This window comes from Pelodiscus sinensis, chromosome 1 (assembly GCF_049634645.1).
Source record: "Pelodiscus sinensis isolate JC-2024 chromosome 1, ASM4963464v1, whole genome shotgun sequence".
NCBI classification, from domain to species: Eukaryota; Metazoa; Chordata; order Testudines; family Trionychidae; genus Pelodiscus; species Pelodiscus sinensis.
Genome location: NC_134711.1, coordinates 116,807,830 through 116,833,122, shown reverse-complemented (window position 1 = coordinate 116,833,122; position 25,293 = coordinate 116,807,830). Strand labels below are relative to the sequence as shown.

The following is a 25,293-nucleotide window of genomic DNA, read 5'->3' as shown; positions in this document are numbered from 1 at the left end:
TAAAATACAGTTTTTCTCTAATTGAGGAGAAGTGTTGCACTCATAGGTTTTCTAATAACAATGGTATTGATTACCTTTAATTGTTTGCTCTTCTACAGCTTTCTATGTACAATCTTCAGGTTTTTTTTCCCTAGGATAATTAATTTCCTGCCTTTTTAAAGCACTTAATGCCATGATGGCTAGTTGCTGTTAGAAATGAAATAATAATCAGCTATTAAATCCCGGCACTATATGATTTTTTCAACTCACAGTTCAAGTAGCTCTCCCATCGGTAAGGAAAGAAGCAATCATTTTACTGCTTCTAATTCATTTTCTTTTCTCCTCCTCCATCTCATACCCTCTCTTTCTTTTTAAAGATGATATTTTTCACAAGGGTGGTCCTCATGACACACTGCATAAACTCCTAAGATACAGGCATAATCTTCCTAAAGTCAACAGGAGCAATCTCATTGACTTTAATGGATAACAGCTCTAGATCTGATACATACAAACTTGCCTCCATTAATATGAGAGCCTTCTCCTCTGCAGCTCCAGGCTCATAAAGTAGCTCCCTATTCATTTTAAATCTCTTTTCTCCCTCTGGCATATTCCTCTTAAATTCTTTCTTCTTCTGCTATTACTTTAGAAACCAACCCTGCCAACACTTACGTGCATAGTTAAGTTTAAATAGATTATTAGTTCCTTCAATTTTAATTCAGGTCCTTAATTTGTTACATCTCATACTATATTATGTATTGTCACAAAATAAATTATTTCTATGGTCTATTTTAAATATTTTCTTCTGTTCAGGTTCTTTTCATATTCTTAGCTCTTAAATGTACTAAGTATTTCATTATGTAGTTGTATAAAATGTCTGATAAATATTTCCATTACTGATGAAGTCAGTGGACCATATTCGGTTCTCAGTTACAGAGCTAGCTGAAAAAATCATGACAATTTAAAAACATTTTTTACACTTTCCATTTTTTGTGAAACTGTTTTCACAAAAACCAAATAAAATACAAAATCCACATAATTTTCAATAGTCCTCATTTATTGAAAACCCAAGATTTCAGCAAGAAAATGTAGTTTTGTGTAACTGAAACATTTCTATAACCCTTTTAGTAAAATATACAATGTAATATTTCTTGAAAAGTTTCAATAATGTTGACAATTTTTCATAGAATATGTCATTTTTGGAAAAATGTCCTGCTTTTAAAATGAAAAAACTTCTTGGCTGTATCTAGACAGGCCAGTTTTTCCGGAAAATCAGCCGCTTTTCCGGAAAAACTTGCCAGCCATCTACACTGGTCGCTTGAATTTCCGCAAAAGCACTGACTTCCTACTGTAAGAAATCAGTGCTTTTTGCGGAAATACTATGCTGCTCCCATTCGAGCAAAAGTCCCTTTTGCGCAAAAGGGCCAGTGTAGACAGCTGAGATTTGATTTGCGCAAAAAAGCCCCGATCATGAAAATGGCGATCAGGGCTTTTTTGCGCAAAAGCATGTCTAGATTGGCCACGGACGCTTTTCCGCAAAAAGTGCGGAAAAGCATCCCTGCCAATTTAGACGCTCTTTTCTGAAAATGCTTTTAACGGAAAACTTTTCCGTTAAAAGCATTTCCGGAAAATCATGCCAGTCTAGACGTAGCCCGTGTGAAAAAGATATTAAACAGCTCTACCCACTTATATCGGTAAAAGTATAGGCACTTCAATACATTATCTAAATGAAATCAGAAGTTGGCTTATCATGTACAGTACTCCAAAAGCCTGATCAAAAGACCACTGCAACCAAAGCCTTTCTAGTCACCTCAGTGAACTTGGGACCTGGACATAAAAAGATATTCTAACTCCAGCTGATGAAAACTCTCCTCTTTGCTTGAGCAAGTTTGGTCTACCCATGGAAAGTTATCTGTTGCTACCAACTGGTTTCAAAAACAGGTAGAGCTAATTTGGATGAGAATATAATTATACTGCAAGTGTAGATTAGATTACAATATATTCAGCCATTGGTGTATATGTGTACTTTACTCATCTTCAGTACTAGTTCAAGTTTTGCCCATCACTCATACCTGTTGTCAAGCAATAACAATGTTAATAATGTTCTGGAAAACTTACTTGTTTGCCCTACCAAGACAAAAAAAAACAAACAAATTCTCTCCTTTGTTACACAGTTTTTGACCCAGTCTACACCATCAAGTGGTTCCAGGAGCAAATGTTGTTAAGCAGAGATATTCAAACATATTTTTGCATGGTTCACAAATCAGAGGAACAAAAGTACTGTATTTGCAACAGGGGCCTAAATAGCTTGACTCCTCTCATACATTTTGTAATTATTTTTGATGGGTCGAGCAGCTAAAAACTGATCTTGTTTCTCTTTTCTTTTGTACTGATTTAATTATAGCTTTGGGTTGCATATTCAGGACTGCAGCTACTGAAGAAAGATACAGTGAAATGCATGGCAACTTCTTACATTTTATAAACTACGTGGCATGGTCACTGTATTCCAGAATACTTTTCTTATTAAAAATTATATGAGCTATATGTTCAGGGGGAAAAACTGAATCAAGAGAGAAGAACAGTGTTGTGATTAATTCACTGGACTAAGTCTCAAGTGATCTGGTTTCAAATCTTGGCTCTTCTGCACTTCCTGTGTGACCTTGGGCAAGTTTCTCTGCATCTGAGTTTCCCCTTGCTAAAACAGGGATGACAGTAATACTTCCTTATTTTGCTAGGATATTTTAAGGATAAATCTATTAATGAGAGGTGATCAGACACTTCGCTGATGGGAGGAAGGCCACATACAAACCAATACAGTAAGACTGAATTATTTTTTTCCACTGTGCATTCAGACCTAATACCCGTGCATTTCAAATGACCATATATCACATAACTGTATCATGTGTATTAAATTAAATTTTAAAATTCCTGATGCAACAGTAAAGTATTTTCACTCTTTGTTGAACCCACTCAGTTTATGTATATGCATATACAGTGTTTCAATATCACATATATGGACTAGTCATGCCCAGGAGGTTCTTAATGTAGACTACATGTAATTAAAATATGAATAAAGTAGGGCCATAGTAGCATTCAAACCTTTTGGGACAAATTAAAGTACAGTGAATTATTCATCCAAAAAAATTTGCAATCTAAAAAGAATATTCTCCTCCCAGTGCACGGGGTGCGTGCTCATTGTACCTCTCAATGTCAATGAGCGTTTCACATGTAAACTTCAGCATATTGAGGTGAGCCTATATCCTCTATCAGACCAGCCATGATTTTATCCTATGATTATTCAGCACAAATGCCTGCAATGCTCAATTGTTGTCTTTATTTTGCCTTACTCACTTCTATTTAATTTCACATCTTTATTTGGACAAAGCCTTTCAGACCTATTACATCTTTCAATGCTTAAAAAAGAAGAAAGACTTCTATAACAACTCACTCATGTTTATGGGGAACATGCCAAGAGCTGTACGAAACTAAGGAACTTTAAGTGAGAGAATTCTGGAAACATTATTCATAAGACTTTAAACATCTCAATGCCAACACCCTGAAAAATCCTTAATGGCAAGAGGACAAAACTTCAGAAACTGCCTAAAATTAATCCCAATGGAGGAAAGTTTCCCTTTAAATGAATAAGTCTCAGCAAGTCTGTCCTTTGCAAAGACAAAAAACACACATTTTACTCAGTTTGCGGGGGGAACAAACACTTTACAGTTTTGTAGGACACATGATTTTAAAAAAGCATGTACCAAGTCCTCTAACTACTTGTTAAGGTAGGAAAATCATGGAAATTCAGCAAACCTCATAAGTGGTACAAACCCCAGTCACTACAACAGTAGAAAACTAGATGCTGTTGATAATTCACCCAGGAATACTCTCTGTCTCCTATGTAACAATTTCACCAGTTCAAATTTGATTACATTTCAGCCTCTGGCTCTGTTAATCCCTGTAACAGTTTTATGCAGTTAGCAGCTGTTTTGTGTATGGGGGTCCATTGTTCATTTATGTTGTGAATTGCTTGCTAATGTGTGCTGACACAACATTCAATCAAACTCCAAACTGGGACAGTACTCACCCACACACCTGATGCAGCCGTTTGTTGTTTTCTCCACTTTAGATGGCAGTCAGGAACCTACAGAGATCCTGCTGAGAAGGTCATTCTGGATGGTCCATTTTCTTCCCTCATCCCCACCAACAATGAAAAATAGAATTATCCAAAATTTAAGCCTTCTGGTTCTATTCAGAAGCAAGAGTCCCTCCAAAACAGTTTGTCGTTTATATGAAAGTTGCCACCTATGGACAAATCTCTCTTCCAAGGTTTAATGATAAAACAGGCTTCTGCCCTTTCAGGATGAGGTCAATAATCTTCCTTTGTTAATCTTGGGCAAGCTTTACTTAATCTAGCCCCCTTGTCACCTTTGTGATTGACAGGAAAAGTCATGTCACTGGACAATGGACTTATCCTCGCTGAGCAATAGATTTTTAAAGATTACTCAATGTTACCCTTGGTCTCAAAAATACAAATATTTTGTGGTTAAAATAACTTTATTTATATCTTTAAAAATAGTCTGTTTTCATTTTCCATAGTCTGAGTAAGACCCTCTTCCAATTTTAAAAAGGGATGGTAAAATGTTTATTCAAAAAGAACAGGTTGTAAATTTACTCAGTTTTCTATAGTATCTTTTAGCATTCTAAATACATTTCAGCCTTTGCGTCTGAGCCTCTGGATACACATTATCAGCTATGACTTCTCAGTTTTTAATCCAAAATTAAACTCGATGGGTATGTCTACACTACCCTCCTAATTCGAATTAGGAGGGTAATGTAGGCATACCGCACTTGCAAATGAAGCCCGGGATTTGAATTTCCCGGGCTTCATTTGCATAAGCGGGGCGTCGCCATTTTTAAATCCCCGCTCGTTCGAACCCCGTGCAGCGCGGCTACACGGGGCACGAACTAGGTAGTTCGAACTAGGCTTCCTAGTTCAAACTACCGTTACTCCTCGTGGAATAAGGGCTGCACGGGGAAGGGCTGCACGGGGTTCGAACGAGCGGGGATTTAAAAATGGCGGCGCCCCGCTTATGCAAATGAAGCCTGGGAAATTCAAATCCCGGGCTTCATTTGCAAGTTCGAATTAGCGGGGTAGTGTAGACATACCCAGACAGACTAAAAACAATGTTTCTGTCACAAAGTTATGGCCCAATCTGACCAATCACCAAACCAAATGGAAATTCAGAGCTAAGCTGAAACTGTTTGGGTACGTCTAAACTACATGCCTCTGTCGGCAGAGGCATGTAGATTAGACAGATCAGCAAAGGCAAATGAAGCCACGATCTAAATGATCGCGGCTTCATTTACATTTACATGGCTGCCGCGCTGAGCCGACAAACAGCTGATCAGCTGTTTGTCGGCTCGCGCGCTAGTCTGGACGTTCCCCCTGTCGACATCAAAGCCCTTTGTCGGCAGCCCCGTTATTCCTCATGGAATGAGGTTTACCGGGGCTGCCGACAAAGGGCTTTGATGTCGACAGGGGGAACGTCCAGACTAGCGCGCGAGCCGACAAACAGCTGATCAGCTGTTTGTCGGCTCAGCGCGGCAGCCATGTAAATGTAAATGAAGCCGCGATCATTTAAATCGCGGCTTCATTTGCCTTTGCTGATCTGTCTAATCTACATGCTTCTGCCGACAGAGGCATGTAGTCTAGACACAGCCTTTGTTAGAACTAACTACCTGTTGTTCCAGGATGCTCTAACTGCAGCATTAAAATGATAACGAGAAGCAGATTTTTGGGGCTACAGCCAAAACTACTAGATACTTGTCTTTTAAAAGAAGTACTAATACTGTTTGGTTCTGATATTTTATATTAACAATAACCTAACAACAGGGGTTTTTAAAGCTGTACTTCTGCCCATTTTTTGCATCTTTGTATGTGTGAAGAAGAAAGGAAAGCCAAGCTTTTTCCTATGTCTTTTACATTAGCTATTTAGACCCTGTCTACATTGAAATTAGGGAGCAAAGGCAGAATAGGGGGGCGAAGCAGGAGCCAATGCTGGGGTGAGCTGGCTTAAAAGCTTGTTCCCCCCAAGCACCATCTCCGCAGGGGGCAGGAGAGGCGGGAGGTAGCGGGGACCATATGTGAGCTGAAAATCAACTGATTCCCCGCTCGTGCTCAGTCCCAGACGCTGCACCCCTGCTTTTTAAATGTATTAAGAGCCTGTCAGCTCTTAATACATTTAAAAAACAGAAGCACAGGGGGGGACCAGACCAGGAGCTAACCCTGCTGTGACTCCCCTGCTTATTGACTAATCAACGGAAAATCCATTGACTAGTCGATTAAACTAAATTTAACATCCCCATCTAGAATACTCAACACTGACTGAAAAAAACTAATAAAGTTATGTTTGCAAAGTCAAGAAACTGAAAACAGAGCAATTGTAAAGATAAGGGATTTTTAGTCAGAATGCTTAGACGTGTTTGCACATTGTTAAAACCTACTTAATTTCAAAGTTACCGTACATTTTGGGGAAAAGATATCTTTGGTAAATCTCTTTGTTCCTCCTTGGTTTTTCAACTGATCTGTGAGAGTTCATGGTACTAAAAGACCAAGCATGGCATTTCTAGACTGAAAACCAACCCCCGCAAAAAAATTAAAAAGCAGAACATTCTTTTCCCCTGGACAAAAAAAATTTCTGGCTTATTTTATGTGTTATAAAGAAGTAAAAAAAGAATCAAACGCTCAGACACCTTCCAGAGGCTTTGTTACTGTAGAAAAACTCGAAAATTCAACAGTTCAATATTGCCTGCTATTTCATAGATTAGGAGCGGGGTATTCAAAGGACTCAAACTGACCTAAGTAAAAATCCCATTAATTTTCAGTAAGAGTTGTACAGGTTGTACCACTCTTAACCAGGACTCCCTGATCTGGCAACATCTGTGGTCTGGCAAGTACCCTGAATGTTCCTGGACCACAGAGCCCATGAACAGGGAAGTCTGGCGCTAGGGCAGGAGCGCCGCAATGGGCACCAGTGACTCAGCTGGCAGCACAGTTTGGGGAGCTCTGGCCTGGGCTGTGGTGGAGCTCTGGCCCTGTCCCTCTGCCCTGGCCGTGGAGCCAAGCGGCTGCGGAGCTCTGACCCATTTGTGCAGCTCTGGCGATGGAACTCTGGCCCTGGTAGTAGCAGGGACAGCAGCATCTAGAGAGCTATCCCCAAGTGATCGCACCCCTGTTGCCCATTTCCAGCTTCTGACAAAGAGGGGCTACAGCAGAGGTGGGCAAAGGGCCTCCACAGGTTTGATCCGGCCTGCCAAGCCCGTGGATCTGGCCCGCAGCCACCCTGCTGCTCCCTAATCCCCTGGCCAATCAGGGTTTGGAGACAGGGGAGCATCAAAGTCTCCTTGTTCCCCCAAGAGCACACGGTGGCTAGAGAGACATGTCAGGGTTTTTAAAAAGGCAGTGTTTATCTCTAACTGCCGCATGCCTGTGATGGCAGAGGTGAGGGAGAAGCTTTGCGCTCTTACCGCCCTCAGGCCAATCAGAGCCTGTGGGTGGGGTGCGCGCGAAGTTTCTCACATCCTGTCCCAACCCTGCCAGAGGTATGCAGCTGCTAGAGACACACCCTGGCTGTTTTAAAATAGCTGGCATGTGTCTCTAGCCACCCCACACTCTTGTGGGGGCGAGGAGACTTTGCGTGCTCCCCTGCCTCCAGGTCCTGATTGGACTGGGGCAGGGGGAGTGCACAAAGTCATCTCCCACTGGGCGCCTGGAGGGAAGAGCCAGCTTTTTAAAAACCACTGGTGTTTCTCTCTAGGGGGCAGGAGATGGAGGGGGAAGATTTCTCGAGCTCCCCCACCCCAGGCCAATCAGGGTGGGTGGGGGAAGCACAAGAAATCTCCTGGCCCCACCCCTTCTGCCTAAGGCCCCACCCTTCTGGGGTGGCCCCTTTTAAAAATTATTGCCCAACCCTGGGCTAGACACACCATTCCTGCCCATCCCGGTGAATAGCCGTTGATGGATCTCTCCTCCATGAATGTATCTAGTTCTTTTTGGAACCCTCTTACAGTCTTGTATGTCACAACATCCTTTGGCAAGGGGATCCATGCTTTGCTTGGGCTTCCTCTTCCTTTTGTTTGTTTTAAACCTGCTACCGATTAATTTCATTTAGTGACCCCCTAGTTCTTACGTAATGGGAAGATCTATGAAGTCTCTTTCACAGCAGAATTGTCAATCAATAGTGTGAGAGAAGTAGTCTCTCTCTGAAGAGATCTGAAAAAGATCATGGTGGACATTTGGAACGTAAGAGAACATGCAAAAAACTATGAGTGTGCAAAAAGGCATGGAGGGGGGAAAAAAGGGTGAGTTTGAAATGGACGATATCATTATTCAGCAACAATTGGACAGAACATAGAGTCCAGGAAGGGATGTCAGAGGAAATAAGAGCTGAGAAGTTAGACGGGGTAACACTGGGCAGAGCCTGACACTCTGGTTCTGTAATTACATCCATGAAAGCAGATCCCTCCACCCACACAGAGCTTCTGTGCAGCACCTGAGGGCCTAAAGATGAGGAGGAGGAGCTGAAATCCAAAAGAAATCAGTGACTAGATCTGAGGAATTGAATGATGAAGTCATGGTGGTGGAATAATAATAATATTAACTATCATTTTGGAGAGGGGCTCTCTTTAGTTAGAGAAGTTTCTAAAAACAGAACCGCCCATTTTCATAGATTACATAGACCATACTACACTCAAGTGACAATGAAATGATATTAAGAAAAAAAATCTTTTGACTCTGCTAAATTTATGACACATTTGGGAGTCTATGAACGCAACTTTTGGAACTGTCTTAATTTATCCAACTTTGAGATGGTTATATTTAATTCCTGATATAAAGCACTGATATATTACTCGATATTGGCTTCCTTTTTGGCAATCACTGCTGCTTCTTGTCTTTGGGCTGAAATCCAACATTGTAGTATCTATTTAATGACTTCTACCACAAGACTGGAAATTACATTGGCAGGAGTATGCGTGTGATGATCTAACGGGTCTTTTCCATCTGTAACTTCTATGTTTCTCAACTAGCATGGTCTAATAGTTAATGCACAGGATTGGGAAACAATCTAGTCAATGATGTCAGTTGTCTTCCCTGTGCTCTAGTTTTCCCATGTTAAAAATGGAGATAAGAATAAATAATAATTTATAAATACTCAATGTTTTGGGGGTGGTACATTATTGTTCCTAAAAAGCTTGAAAGCCGCTGCATGAAGGGCTCTAGAGAACTGTTAGGTACACTTTGAAAAATCTCAATAGGTATCTATATGAATCTTTAGGCACCTAAATACCTTGAAAATGTGGCCCACATAGACCTTAACATCTAGATAGGCCAAAACTAAACACAAAGCAAGCTGCCAATCACATAAGAGAGACACACAGTGACAACGTACTGGGAGGAGAGCATGTTGTGAGATTAGTATTCCAAATCATTGCATTCTGACATAGGCTTTAACACTAGGGAGTCTATTTGAAGAAGTACCCATTGATGAAAAGTATGAATTAGAAGAACTTAGGAGCCTGCTGACCGGGGCTAGAATGACTGTTCTAGTTGTAAAGTATACCACAGGAGACTTACAAACTCTGAAAATTTATGGCTCCTATAAATCATAAATTTTCCTAAATGCTCAGTGCTGGACCAACTGGGCTTCCTTTGAAATCAATTTGCCTTTGACTTGAAGGAGAGCAGAGATAGGCCAACACAGAGCACTTTTGAAAATCCCATATTAAACATCCGGGTATGTCACCGAACCTGTCCAGAGCCAGAGCCAATGTTGTGATCAGATGTGTAAATCAGTATTTTCACATTTGATTTCCTTACTGCCGTACAACTAGAAGAATTCATGCTCAGAAGCACTCTAAGATTGCATTGCAAAACGAAAATGGATCAGGAGAGCCTGAGCTGCATGTGTGTCATGTGTATGATCAATTCTTGTATTACACTGGGCACTATCCAATGTTGCACCATCGTTAGTCAATCAGTGCACATTCTGCCCCAGTGTTTGCTTCCTTTCTTTCATGGAATGCTGCCAAGCAACCTAAATCCCAACTCCATTGGATATACTTCCAGTTCTTTTCCCTACTGATTTTCCATGAGTAGCTCTTCAGTCCTCTCTAGCCGGCAGTTTGCATCTATTGAGGAATGTCTGATGCAGACCTCTCTTAGGCAAGTATGTGGGTAGCTCTCTTTTCTGATCATCTTTCTTCCATTCCTCATAGCAATACCCATATAGGAGAATGCACCTCCATTAGCTTCCAACTACTTTTGCAACCATGAAAGCTTTTCTCTGTATTGACATGTCCAACAGAGGCAGCTTAAAGAGTAGGAGAAGCACAATGTGATCAGCCAGCTCTCCATAGACCATCAGTTGTCCCATATTATAGGCTGATAATCACTGTGTTCGTACCACCTTTCTTGTACTTTCATTGATCTTCCCTATAGCCACACAAAAACAGCTCAGATCTAGATTTTCCCATTGGTCTTGGTTTATCCAGTTTTCTGTATTTGGAGTCACTGTCAATCAAAGAATTATGAAACAAAATACAGGACTATGTAGTCTTTAAAGTGCTACATAGTCCTGTATTTTGTTTCAGCTACACCAGACTAACATGGCTACATTTCTATCACTAAAGAATTATGAGTCTGCCTATTTATGTGAAGTGGTGACAGGCACATAAGCAAATGCTCCGGATAAACTTTGGAGTCACTTTTGAAAATCTGCCAGGTTATTCCCCCCAGTTTTGGGGGCCGTTTACATTTTATCTTGTTTTTATTCAAACTGTGTACACAGTTTTCCATTTAAGTTTTCATAAAAGTTCCTTGTATGAAGAAACTGCAAATCCTTCTTTTGCATAAGGAATAATAAAAATAAATCACACAGATAGTACTGTATTGTGAAAATTTGGTGAGAGACTTGCAGCAATACAGATGTTGTTTACATCTGCCACACATAGTTAAGATACACCTCTCTGTTTCCCTAAAATGCTACCCTCTCCTTCAAAAACACTGGTCTCAAGAATGAAATGTAGGCTTCCATTTGCTCTCAAAAACAATTAATGAGCAAGAGTGGCATTTTGAGAATTGCTAATATGTTAACCACAACCTGTAAAAACAAAGAACATTTTGTACTAGGACAGCCTTGTTATCATCTTGCTAGTGATCTGTATGGTTAAAAACAATAAATAAAACCCTGCAAAAGCACTTTAAGACATTTATAATCTCTTCCCTGAGGGATTAAAGATCACCCTTAAGACCTTGCTAAACAAAAACAAGACTACTTATCAAAACTGCTTGGTTTACTCTTCAGTTTGTGTTAAACCCTTCTGCTAGTTTGCAAATAACATGGTATAAAATGACCATCCTTTTAAAATATGAAATGACTTATTGATCATGTACACACAACCTCATTATGGGATGCCATAGGCTCACACTGACTGGCAGGTGTTCTGTTTCTTTACTTTTGATGTTTTCAACATATATGAATTAACAACATGGATTTATGAATTTCACAAATGGGAAAGTGCTAGGAGATCAACTAGTCCATCGCCTAGGGACCAGGGAAAGACTGTTCCCTAAGGACTAGAATCCAGCTAATCCTTTATGTGGATGCGTGGTTGGGGGAATGGAATAAGGAGCTTCACTTCTTGGACTATATTATGCACTGTGTGGCCAGAATTGCAGCCGCTGTTTTCCAAGATATCCCTTAAGGGGAATACAGTGTTTGAAAGGAGAAATAAAGGGACAGGGAGTATGCTATACCATAGGGACTATAGGGGGCTCTGTCTCTCTTGTTATTTCTACACTAAAATCTAGGGGTATTATTCCGCGGCTCACATACACGTACTCGTGCTAGCTCTCATGGAGCTAACATGACTGTAAATAGCAGTGTCGCCATGGTAGCAGGAGCAGAGGTATGGCTGAGCTGTGCTGACTACAAATGTACCCCATATGTATATACTCTGCAAAGCTCAGCCATGCCTCCACTGTCATTATCCAATGCCTCAGTGGCTATTGCCGCGTACACTAGCTTGCTGAGAGCTAGCCTGCATATGTAAGCATGAACAGGGAAATCACACCCCTAGCTCACAATGTCAGATGTAGCTTCAGATATATAATGCCTCTGGTGCGCCTCTTCGAGGCAGTGTTGTTCTGCACGTCCCGCAACACAGGGGTGTGCTTTAGTGGCACAATGCAGTCCACCAGTACATTCCCAATTGCTTTGTTCAGGCTACTTAAAATGTCTCAGACAACAGGGCTCTTGTGAGCATTCCACAGATCAAACATCCTCATTGCTAAGAAATGTTTCCTAATATTCAGACTAATTTTTCTTTGCTTAATTTCAACCCACTTCTCCACTTATACTCCCTTTCACCACACTGGATAGTTCCTCTTCTTCCGTGGTGTCTGTACCCATCTCATCCTTTTAGACAGCACAATCTCCCTTAGTTACTGCTGGGCCATATTTATCTCTTCTACATATTTAGCTCATTCAATCTTTCCTCACAAATCAGCTCCTAGAGCCCTTTAATCATTTCTGTTGCTTGTATCTGAAATCCCTCCAATTTGTTGACATCTTTGAATTGCCCAGAACTGAACACAATATTTTAGATGTAATCTTACCAGAGCTATGAAGAGAAGGACAATTACCTCCTTGTTACCTCCTTTTTTCCTGCTATGCTGCATTGCAAGCTCGTATCTAATTTGCTCTATCACACCTAAATCTCTTTCAGCATTTCCAAGTGCCTTCCTCCCATTGATTATCCGTGTTTTGGATTATTTTCCTCCTGCTGTATTAGTTTGTAATTTTATAGGCTGAAACACATTTTATTATTTCCTAGATACACAATGTTTTAACCTACTTTTATATTATCTCTCTCTTCTCACTGGTGTTCAGTGGAAATTTTTTATTATTATATTATAATCAATTTACTTATTACAATTTCTAGAATAATTTCTTCAAATGTCTATAAGGCAACTGTAGGCACCCATCAGTGTACTGAGTGCTTATCCCATAAATTAAAAATGAAAAAGTAATGAATCAGTGTCCATAAATACATTCACCTCAGACCACTACTGCTCCAACTGCTTTAGGGTACAGAAAAATGATGGGCTTCTATGCCATGCCTGAAAGATGAACAAATCTGGCCCCTGACAAACCTAGGTGAGGAGAAAAAAGGTTCCAAAGTAATCTCTCAGGGAATTCCATTTATTTACACGGAGGCACGCCACCATGAATTCCTCTGTTAATCTCAACTGTGGCAGTATGCTGCTAGCAGCACATCTTTATTAAAGAAATTAAATACATCACTTCAATACACACCTCCCCCAAAACCAGTGCGCTAATATTACCTTTCCTTCAGTTCTTCCACCTCTTCTCAACCACTATGAGACTACGTCTACACTGCCTCTTTTTTGTGGAAGAGGCAATGCAAATGAAGTGCTCATTAGCAACTTCTCATGCTTCATTTGCATATTCTCTTCCGATGCTTTTTGCGGAAGAAGTTTTTGTGCAAAAAAAAGCAGCGTAGATGTGTCCGTTTTGCTCAAAAAAATCCTTTTGCGCAAAAACCCTTTTTTTGAGGAATAAGGGTTCTTGTGCAAAAAGGTTTTTTGCACAAAACGGACACGTCTACACTGCTTTTTTTTGCGCAAAAAGCTCTTCTGCAAAAAGCATCATAAGAACATAAGAACGGCTGTACTGGGTCAGACCAAAGGTCCATCTAGCCCAGTATCCTGTCTGCCGACAGTGGCCAACACCAGGTGCCCCAGAGACGGTGGACCAAAGACAATGATCAAGTGATTTGTCTCCTGCCATCCCTCTCCAGTCTCTGACAAACAGAGGCCAAGGACACCATTTTATCCCCTGGCTAATAGCCTTTTATGGACCTAACCTCCATGAAATTATCTAGCTTCTCTTTAAACTCTATTATAGTCCTAGCCTTCACAGCCTCCTCTGGCAAGGAGTTCCACAGGTTTTCGGAAGAGAATATGCAAATGAAGCACAAGAAGTTGCTAATGAGTGCTTCATTTGCATTGCTTCTTCCACAAAAGAGGCAGTGTAGATGTAGCCTGAGAGTGCTCATATTCCAACCTATTACAATGTTCAAGTGAAAGTTCGTGAAACAGTCCATTCAACGTTTTATTCACCTGCAGATTATCATATCTACTTATAAAAAAATCAAATTGTTTCATATGATTTGCTCATTATAAACCCATTGGTTGAAATGTTCGAAGTAATGCCAAGGATTTAGCCACACATCTATTAAGCTACACATTTTGCCTATAAAATTAATGGAAGACACGTGGCTAAATTCCCTGCAGTGCTTTGAAAATTTCAGTCACATTGAATAGTGTTCATACTCCATTATCCTCTAGACGTTTGTTTACATATTTGTTCCAGTGTTTTATTAAGAATTACAGGGTGTACGTGATGACAACTGCCTGAATCATTCCATACTGCTCATTCCCTACTCTCCGTTTGGAAGACTAGAACCTCCCTCCCCCACCCTTTTTTTAGAAACAATTTTCTGGAAGCCCCTAAGTTCTATATGGTCCAGAATCTGATTAACTTATTCAAGATGAGGAACATTTACTTCATGAAACACCCCTCTGATTCCAATGGACAGTATGGAGTAAGGTACTGCTCAGTGTGAATAAGAAGACCAGAATCCAAGACTTTTCAAAAGTAATTTCCAGAGGTTTAGAAATTTGTTAGTTCACTCATTCAGTCCTTAAGATGACCTCCTCCAGGCCTCTGGATTCATGGATTTTCTTACCTGCTTTTTATCAAGATCCCAAATAATCTCTAATTGCCTAATACTTATTTATCATATATTTTTGGTAAAAGAATTATTTATAAGGACAATTCCGTAATTTATCCTTTTCCCTTGAATCGCTCTTTTCATCCCTTTTCACATTTAATGCACCTATTTCCTCTTCAGGATTTCTTCTCTCTCCTTCTCCTGCCTAACTCCCAATATATATTTTCTACTAACTGAATTCTCATTTTATCAATTATGATTACTCAATCCTAGAGAAACTTAATTGAAAAAAGAATTTAAGGTGTATGTGAAAACTTCAGGGATGGCAATTTGGGAGCAATAAGGCCATGTAAGAACTGTTATAAGATGTTTGGAATCTATTATAATGAACATGGGATAAAATCATGCATTCATAGACAGATGGCAAGGTAAAATAAATATGTATGATAGGATTTAATGATACTAATTGGTGTTATGCTCTTATAAGAATGTTTAACAAAAAATAAAATGTTAAACAAAAAATAAAAACACAAAGAAAAAAAACATTTAGCGCTTGCATGGCATATATCATCTTTGTTCTACACCAACAACATTAATTAACCCTCACAAATTAATTCTATGACAGATCACAGACAGAACAAACAAGGAAAAAAGGTGAAATGACTTGCCTAAGACAGTCAGTAAGTCAGTGGCAGAGTAGATTTACATTAGAGATTTCCTGAATATTTACCTGATGCTCATTCCTCTATAATTCATAAAGAATGAAAAGTATGAAGGCCTTATACACAGCAGTTAGTTTAACCCAAGATGCATAAACTTGTGGAAATTCTGATTTAAAATGGACTCAGCTCACCTCATCAGGTTTCATTAATAGTTCATCCTTTCTCTACACTTCTAAGTCATAAGCCATAGTATATGTGGTCTTTATATCAAGGGACCAAGCAGTGAGATAAAATTACACAGTCATGATCTGGCGCCCTTAATTAAGAAATTAATTTTTCCAAAATATTATGGGGATGACAATTCTAACCCACCTCTACCCATCAGCTTCCAAAAATCACATTGAGAGCCACAAATGCTTTCTTATCATTATTATTTTTGAGGCAGATAAACTTCTACAGAGAAAAAGCCTTTTCAGCCCATCACAACCGATTATGTCAATGACACATGTTGCTTACCAATTACTCTCTGCCAATTTAGCATTTCATGCAAGTAACAAAAGCTATAGCAAACATGATAGCAAACAGGTGTTTTACTAAAGTCATACTAAACTAGCTAATGTAGGAAAGGGATGAATAACTTTTTCTGGAATTAGCCTCTCTTCTCCAATTTTCTCCTTGAATAATTGATTTCTGAGTATTCACTATAGTTCTCAGTCATCATGGGAGTGATGCTGCCTCCCTGTTAACCCCCCCCCCCATCCAAAAAAAAGCCCTGCCCAACCCCAAAGGCACACAATTTTTTCCACTTTGGCTAAAAAGAATGTTAGCCTAATTTGTTATGAGAGAGCTTTGCTTGATTAATAGTGCTTGGTTTTAAACAATCTGTCTTTTCTGATCTTAAATTTATCAAGAGTGAGTCTCAGGATGTGATCCAGCCAGGTACCATGGTGCCTACCGGCAATGAGCTGACGCACACAGAGGGTTTCTACAAAAAGTCCACTGCAATCCATTCATTATACTTAGCAACATCAAACAGGGAAAAATAATTAAAAAGCTCCTATTGAGCACCTAGAGACCTTGAACACAGGTAGGGGGTGAACACAAAGACAGGGTATTTGGTTACAAGAGTCCCACTTCATCTTTTTTACAGTAGATTTTTGGTTTGTCAGTTGTTCACCTACTATCCTTCTAATCGATGTATGCATACATTTATAGTGTGTGTATGAATCAGAAATGGATAAAGTTGAGCTATTTTTCTTAAAATATAAATTTTTAAAATCTAAGATGTGTCCATGCATGGACACTACACATTTTAAAAATAAACTGCCTGAATAAATTCAGTTAACTGAAGGAGAGGTGAAAATCCCATGCAAATGACTTTGTAAGCAGAAACTATGCCAACAGCTTTGCGTTTATTTTTATTGTCCAAGGTAAGCAGGTAAGCACCATTGTCTGAAAATAAGACCAGTCCATTTTAAAGGAGGTCAGTCTTCTGCACAATTTATAGGAGCCACACATATGCCAGCTAGAGAAAAATATCAGATGTACACATTAAGTTATTGCACTTGGGTATTGTTTTGTATTTGAAGTGGCTGTGGGCCACCCCAGAAGGGGCGGGGCCTCAGGCCAAAGGGGCAGGGCCAGAACGCTTCCATGCTTCCCTGCCCACAGACCTTAATTGGTCTGTGGGTGGGGGAGCGTGTGAAGTCTTTGCCCCCGCCCCTACCCCGCAGAGAGAACTGCCAACTGTTCTGAACAGCTGGCAGTTCCCTCAAAGGTACCTGTGTTCCTGGCGGTGGGAGAAGACTTTGTGCACTCCCTCCGCTCCTAGGTCAATCAGAGCCTAGGGGCAGGAGAAGACTTAATGTGCTTCCCCCCGCCTCCCAGACCCTGATTGGCCTCAGGACGAGGAGGGAGCAAAATCTCTCACTCCCTGCCCTCTAGTGTGCGGCTCTCAAGAGTTTCCAAAGATCTCGGCATCCAGCAATGCTCCTGTTTAACTTTAGTGGGAGAGGGTAAGTGCTGAGCACTTTTGAAAGTCAAGACATATGTTTGATGTCCAAGTAAAAGTCTTAGGAGCTTGGCTTTAGGTTCCTGTATTTATTTTTAATCTTGGCCTGAGAGTCTATATCATGGAATCTATACATCTTTTATCATATATATTACTCATTTGGATGACAAGAACTTTCTCCCTGCAGAGTTATGCAACATATCGCTAGTGTCAGCCATGTCAGCATTTGCACCATGTGAACTCAGTGACATACCACCATAATTTCTTAAAATAAGCAACAACACAGCTTGCATTGCATTTTGCTCTTTATTTGAAAAACTGACGGCCTGTTAATTGTCAAAGAACATAACCACTGCATTTCCATAATCCAGCAATACTACTCGGAAAATAATGGGGAGAAAAAAGCAGAAAATAAATAGGACCTAGAGGCTTTGGAAACTGCTAATCATGTCTATGATCACAAGGGTTACAATAATTTTGGAGCTCAGTTGGCACAAATGGTGATGAGGTTAGCATGAACACGTTTACAGGGGGCTCCAGGACTCATAGAATCACAGAATACTAGAACTGGAAGGGACCTCGAGAGATTATCAAGTCCAGTCCATGCCCTCACAGCAGGACCAAGCACCAATTAGATTGTCTTTGAAAAATGTCTATGGGAATTCTCTATTTAAAGGGCAGTTATAAGCAGAAAAAGGACTATTTAAAATGAGATGTTATTCAACATATTTACTTCCCGGGTTGTCTTCTGAATCAGGCCTATCTGCTAGCCTACCTGGCAAAACCTTTTTTTAAACGATTATCAACATTGTAAAGCCAATCTACTATATACTTGAGAGACTATGGTTGGTTGTCTGTTCAAGAACTCTTCTTGAACAAGAAGAGCTAGGACCACCAAATTTGGTATACAGCTTCCATTTATCATAACTTAAAGCAAGATAAGTGATTGGTTGTGCCAGGACAATGGGATGTGCCTGGAATGGGATTGCTCCTCATAAAACCATACAGAAAAGAGACAGAATCATCAGGCAAGTCAAAGGGTTGGCTGTAGGAGCGCTCTGCCACCTGGGAATACCTCATCCCCAAGCCTCCCACCCCCAAGATCCACTTTAGGGAGGGCGGGTATGGAGGGGCTGAGTCCCTCCCTCCCAATTTATACAGGAACATTGCTGTATGGTCCTTTCATCAGGGAGTGAGGGAAAAGTGCAGTTTGCTGCATTGCTCACTCTGGTGGGTCCGGGGACAGATGAACCTGGACCTGCCTCAGCTGGGTGGGACATACACCCCTCCCCCACCTCTGTCTGCTGGTGCTGCAGCAGCCATGGAGAGCTGCTGCGGTGAGAGAGGGCTGGGGTTGTCCTCTCTTCCCAGGGCAGCCTGTATACTGAACCCCTCACCCCCAGCCTCACCACAGAGCAATGATTTAAATGAAGAATGTACATTTTCATTTCATTTTCCAAAAAATAAACATTAATTTTGAGTTAAGGACTCAGGTAATGCCGGGTAAATCTTCTAGTACAGATATAAAACAGGGAGATTTACTCTACTTTGCCATGCATATCATCAAAAGAACAATCAGTTAAGTACTATTTTTTTAAAAAATTATAACTTATAATGATATGAGGGGGAAAAAGAGACAGCTTGATTTTCAAATCCCTGGTTAAGTTTGTCACATAGGTAATTATAAATGTGTGTGTGTGTGTGTGTGTGTGTGTGTGTATAATTTTGATGTGAACAAATCTGATCTGGAAAACCACTGTGAGGAAGAAAATATGGGACCTTATAATGCCATTTTTGCAGTCATTTATCTGACTATAACCACACTGTAAGTGTTAGGTCAACTGGTCATGAAGCATGAGCTAGACAGTTCTGACTAGCATGCACCACATTTGACTTGAGAGTAAATAAGGGACTGACACTCCATTAACCTTCACAAGTGTAATTATTTATCAAAACAGATACAAAGAATTCCCAACAGAAAATGGATAAAATCTAGAAATAAGCAACAAAACAGCTATGGAACAAACTGATTCTTTGCCAGCTGTTCTGTTTTTCAAGTCTTCAACTGAAATCTTATTATTAAATAAAATCTTATTTGATGATGAAGAGGTATTCCTCTTTACACACACTGTTCCCTGGGGCAAGTTCTTCAGCCAGTCATAGTACTGCAATTCCACAAAGCTCATTTTAAAATAACTCTCCTTAACATTTACACATTTTTTATTAAAATCTCAGATTTCTTTTGTGTTGCTTCTTTTCCTCCTCCAGAATTCTGCCAGTTAACGCTACCAGGTAAATTCTTTATACTTTTTGTAATAAATTATATTCTATATTTATACATAAGATCTTTCATTATACACCACTTTATTAAGAGCCATACACAGAAAATTTATAGTATCTTAAGACTGGGCAGAACCTCCTGGGTCAGCAAGTCCAGTCTCCTGCAATTGCAGGCAACCTCATCATGTAATACCCTTGTAATACTAGCATATCTCAAAATAGCTGTCTTCCCAGCAAGCCCATTATTTCAGGCTTGCTATTCCAACATCCCTGTAAATTTCATTCTATGAAGAGTATGGGACATTTTGGAATAGCACTTTATTTCAAAATTTGGTGCTGTGTAGATAGTGCCAAATGATGCAGTAAGCTATTTTAAAATAGCATCGAAATAAGATATGCAATTTGCATAGCTCAAATTGTGTATCTTATTTTGTGTTATGGTGCAGTGTAGATGCATCCTTATATTCCTGCAGACCGAGCCCACATCAGCTGACATGAGCCAGCCATAAGAATTTTACTGTAGTATAGACTTACCTAACTAAGGGTATGTCTACACTACCCCGCTAGTGCGAACTAGCGGGGTAATGTATGCATACCGAACGTGCAAATGAAGCCCGGGATTTGAATTTCCCGGGCTTTATTTGCATAAGCCAGCCGGCGCCATTTTTAAATGCCGGCTTGTTTGAACCCCGTGCCGCGCGGCTACACGCGGCACGGGCTAGATAGTTCGGACTAGCTAGCCATTCCGAACTATCTGTACACCTCGTTCCATGAGGCGTACAGATAGTTCGGAATAGCTTGCTAGTCCGAACTATCTAGCCCGTGCCGCGTGTAGCCGCGCGGCACGGGGTTCGAACAAGCCGGCATTTAAAAATGGCGCCGGCCGGCTTATGCAAATAAAGCCCGGGAAATTCAAATCCCGGGCTTCATTTGCACGTTCGGTATGCATACATTACCCCGCTAGTTCGCACTAGCGGGATAGTGTAGACATACCCTAAGGGTGCATCTACACAGCAGGGCTTAACTCAAAATAAGCTATGCATTTGAGCTACGTCAATTGTGTAGCTTATTTTGAAATTGAAATTGGGAGTGTCTACACAGCACTTATTTCAAAATAGAGCATTCTTCCTCCACCTTCCCTACTCCTCGTACAATGAGGGTTATAGGAGTCGGAGTAAGAAGTCCTCCAGCTTGACAGTATTTCAACATTATTTTGAAATAACCGCCTGCTGTGTAGATGCGCACTGAGTTATTTCAAAATAATGTTGCTGTGTAGATGTACCCTTACTAATAACAGATCAGATGTTGGCCGGGAGCTGATCCATTTTGATTTAATTTTCACCCCTCATATTCTAGCTCTCATCCTTATCTCCCTTTTGGCATTAAACACCACATCTTTGTGTCTGTTGTGCGCTGAATCCATCTCCAACCCATTTCTGCTAAATATGGAAACAGGTGACTGAATATTCACCGTATAAAACATGCTATATCAAAAGGCATACTCTGATGAAAATTTCTCTGTTATAGTTAGCATGGCAGAGCCGCAGAAGAAGCACTTGTGGGCAACACATAACCACCACTCTTAATCTTTATATTCAGTGCACAAACAGTACTTCACTCATTGCTTTGTAAAATTAACTAAGGTCCCTTGAGCTCAAACAGCTGTGCTTCTCAGCTAGTTCACTGTGGATGATGAGGTGATTCACAACACGAGGAAATTTCAGAAGAAAAGAACATACAGATGAGAGCAAGGAGGACTTGAGAATTCTGAAAGGGACAGTGGTCCAGGAAAATCTCTTCTCTTACCAAGTGGCCCAAAGCAGGACAAATGTGTGACAACTGCCATTCAATATAACAAACAAATTCTATGACTGCCAAATTCAGTGGCTACCAATAAAGCAGCAGGTTGCTTGGATAATTCCTTGATATGCCTCTTCTTGAAGTTCAGATTAAAAAAATATATATTTTTTATTTTTTTTAGTATCCTTAAGCTGTAGGAAACCACTATTCTAACTATAATAAATACCTTCTAATTTGGATTACTTGAGAGTGCGGTACCAAAGTCAATATGGGTAGGAGAATTTAGTGTTTGGTTTTTAGATCTCGTGTTCACTTTGTTTCTCACAAACAAAAATTATTCCGTTTAGAAGTTTGAATGAGTTCAAAAGGAGGATGACAGAAAGCAACTGTGAAAATATCATATGGTCAATTATTTATTCCCTTTTAATGACTTCCAGATCACATTTCTTCAGTGAAATTGGGAGTGTCTACACAGCACTTATTTCAAAATAGAGCATTCTTCCTCCACCTTCCCTACTCCTCGTACAATGGGGGTTATAGGAGTAGGAGACAAAAGATAAAAGACAGTCCCATCCCCAAATGCTAACTCTGAAAACTTAGCTTGAGATCTGATTCTCACTGTGTGTGTCTTCCTTTTACAGGATCTTTCTTAAGATCAGACAACACTTTAAATGTGCAAGGCAGAATAGAATCTAGCATATTGTTTCAGGGATATGCAGGCAGAACTCAGTAATGCTAACAGAAGTAAAAACTCACTTTGGTCACTGAAGAAAACAAAAGTCAATTTACAAACCTTTCTTCCCATGAGAAATTTACCACTGCTGAAAATGGTTGCACTGAAACCAGTCCCCAAATGTCTGACCCTACTTGCAGACAAGACCGAATTGTGTTCAGCCCCATTTCAGAATCTGTGGCTGAGCCTTCTTGCCCCTACATCTGCAATTAAACACATTTTTTTTCAGCGTGATTACAGCCACACCTGTTACAGACACCCATTGTCAGCAATGGGTAAATTTCCTAGTGACGACAAGGCTACATTATCATTGTACTGCAATAGCAGCAGAGGCTCCAAACAAGACTGGGACCCCATTAATTTAGGCACTGAACAGATTTCTAGTGGAGTAAAATTCTCAAAATCTGTGGAGTAAAGTAAGTGCCATTTTACAGTTTTTTCTTTGACCTTTTAAGGTGCACTGTCGTTGCACAACCGAACTGTTACAGATTTCACTAAGGCCAGGGCTACGCTACAGATTTTTGCCATCACAGAAGTCAAGCAAGGAGGTGCAAAAGCGTGACACCTCTCTGACAGAGTTGTGCTGGCAAAAGCTCCTTGTGTAGATGCAATTATACTGGCATAACTAAGCTTTTACTGTTAGAAGGTTATTTTTCTTGGGCAGGCTGGAATAAGCTATGCCAGCAAAATCACAATTTTGCCAATATAAGCTGCATCCACGTAAGCTGTGTTTTGCTGGTGTAGTACCCTGCTATAGCTACATCTGCAAAGTGCTCCTAGTGTAGAGGTGCTGCCACACACCACTCCCAATTCACCCAATGATAAGGCCGTGTCTCCTCCAGCAGTTTTTCTTAGAATTTCCCTCTATTGCACAACCATTAGTAGTATCCACATTGGTAGTACTAGCATAGGTGCCAACTTTGTGGGTGCCCCGGGCCTGGATCACCTACTGGGAAAAATTGGGGGGGTGCTGAGCACCCACCAGCAGCCCCTCATCCACTGGTGGGCCCCACAATTCTGTGTCTCTCCCTCCTTTCCCAGACTTTCCGCCCACTATGATCAGCTGTCTTGGGGTATTCAGGAGGCAGAGGGAAGAGGAGGAGGAGGACATGGCATGCTCGGAGCGGGAACAGAACTGTGCAGGAAGAGGCGGAGCGTGTGTGGAGTAGGACTTGCAAGAGATTGATGAAGCACCGCTGGCACTTTTGAAAGCTGGCTCCTCTGAGTACTAGTATAAGTGACCTGAATTCTGTTTAGATCTAGATGAAAAAGCAAATGAAATTTGGGTGGTTGTCACAGCAGCCTGAATATACCCAACACTGAGCTGCACAATACCATAATAGGAAATGTGATGGAGACAAGACCTATACATACAAGACTCCTGATTACAAAGGGATAGGTTCATTCAGCAAGGGCTATATAGATGTATAAGGGACTCATTCACTAAGCTTGTTCAGAATTTCTTGGTGATCTTTTCTTTTCTTTTTTTTTTTAAATCAACAGGTATGGGCCATTCTCCAAAGATGTGATTTGGTAAGTTTCAAGCCAAACCTCTCAATCTTTACTCATGAGATAAGTGTTAAACAATGGGCCAGATTCAACAAAGCTTTAAAAGGGAGGGGGGGAACCTGATTCAGGCAACTAATTAAAAACCAAAACAGGTAGTTGGGAATCTATTTCTGAGATTTGGGAAATCTACAATTTTTATTTTCTGAAATGTTTCAAAAGTCTCCTCTTTCACACAGTGCTTCATGGAACTCAGTCAGCTCTTTTCAAAAACTCTTTTTTTTCCTGCTTGATTTCAAGCAGTATATTTCTCATCACTGTAGGAGGTGTTTAAAAAGTGTATTTCTTCCCTCCCTCTCAACCCCCTTTTTATTTTAAAAGATCGACTTTGCTTAGCTTTCAAAAACTAAAAAGCCATCTGGATTTTTTTGCTAAAAGTATGGCAATTAAAATAATGTGTTTTTGTCTATTATTTTAATTCTTTGTTTCTCCCTAAAGAGCAAAAACAAAAGTCAAAACAAAAAAAGATAGTATTTGACAACCTTAGACCAAATTCCTCTTTTTATTCACAGAACTGGACAGTTAATGGGGAAACTCTCTCACAGTTGTTCACACTCAAGTTTATGTCTCAATCCTGACATGGAGGCACTACCACACTTACAGGGATAAAAGGGGATTTCATACTCACTAGTCCTTGGCCACTCTTCCAGTAAAGGTACCAATTAGTGTCAATTTAGCTAGTTCTTGGGGACATTTCCTACCTGAATTAAATTGAAATCATCAACTTTTTTCTTAAGGCCCATCAAACAACTATTATATGCAATACCTTTCGATCAGCACAAATCACTCAAATACTATGGTAATGGAGCCTATATAGATATATAGTAGTGACGAAGCTTTCAAATATAGTGATGAAGCATTCAAAACTTGGCCACCTCTTCATTTTCTAGTGTTTATGTATGTATTTATGTACTTATTTGTATGAAAGGGAAACTATTCCTTGCAAATGCATGGAAAGACCATGTGACTTTCAACTAGAAAGATCAGTAGCCTACCTACTAATGATCAACTTGCTACTGAAATGAGTTCATTAGCTTTCATTTTTACTCGCCGCTGATCGATTCATGAGCCACTTGTGTAGCCTCTGTAAGCAGTACATAAATTATCAAATGTATCGATTTATAAAAGGAATAAATTAGGAAGTCAGTTCTTCCCATCTCCCCTGCATATAAGTCTAGACGAATGGCCTTCAGAATTCCACTAAAGAAAACAGTTCTAACATCAATGTTTGCAGATATATCATCTCAAAAGGAAAACACTTGGCCTGCAATCTAGCTTTACTAGCTTCTCATGCAAGCAAGAAAAACTTTGCCTCAAAAAGTGTTATGAAGAAAACATACAATATGAACATTTTTGCATGAATCTGCATAGGTGGCAACACAAAATAAATAAATATACAACCTCCTCCCCCAACAAACAGTAAGGAACAATTGAGCATAGCCAAAAGT

The 25,293-nt window shown here is 40.2% G+C and overlaps 1 protein-coding gene across 12 annotated transcripts in view; it reads right to left on the bottom strand.

The window, feature by feature from the left end:
* Positions 1-25,293, bottom strand: part of SOX5 (SRY-box transcription factor 5) — an 897,303-nt gene that overhangs the window by 299,856 nt on the left and 572,154 nt on the right. The window lies entirely within an intron of this gene.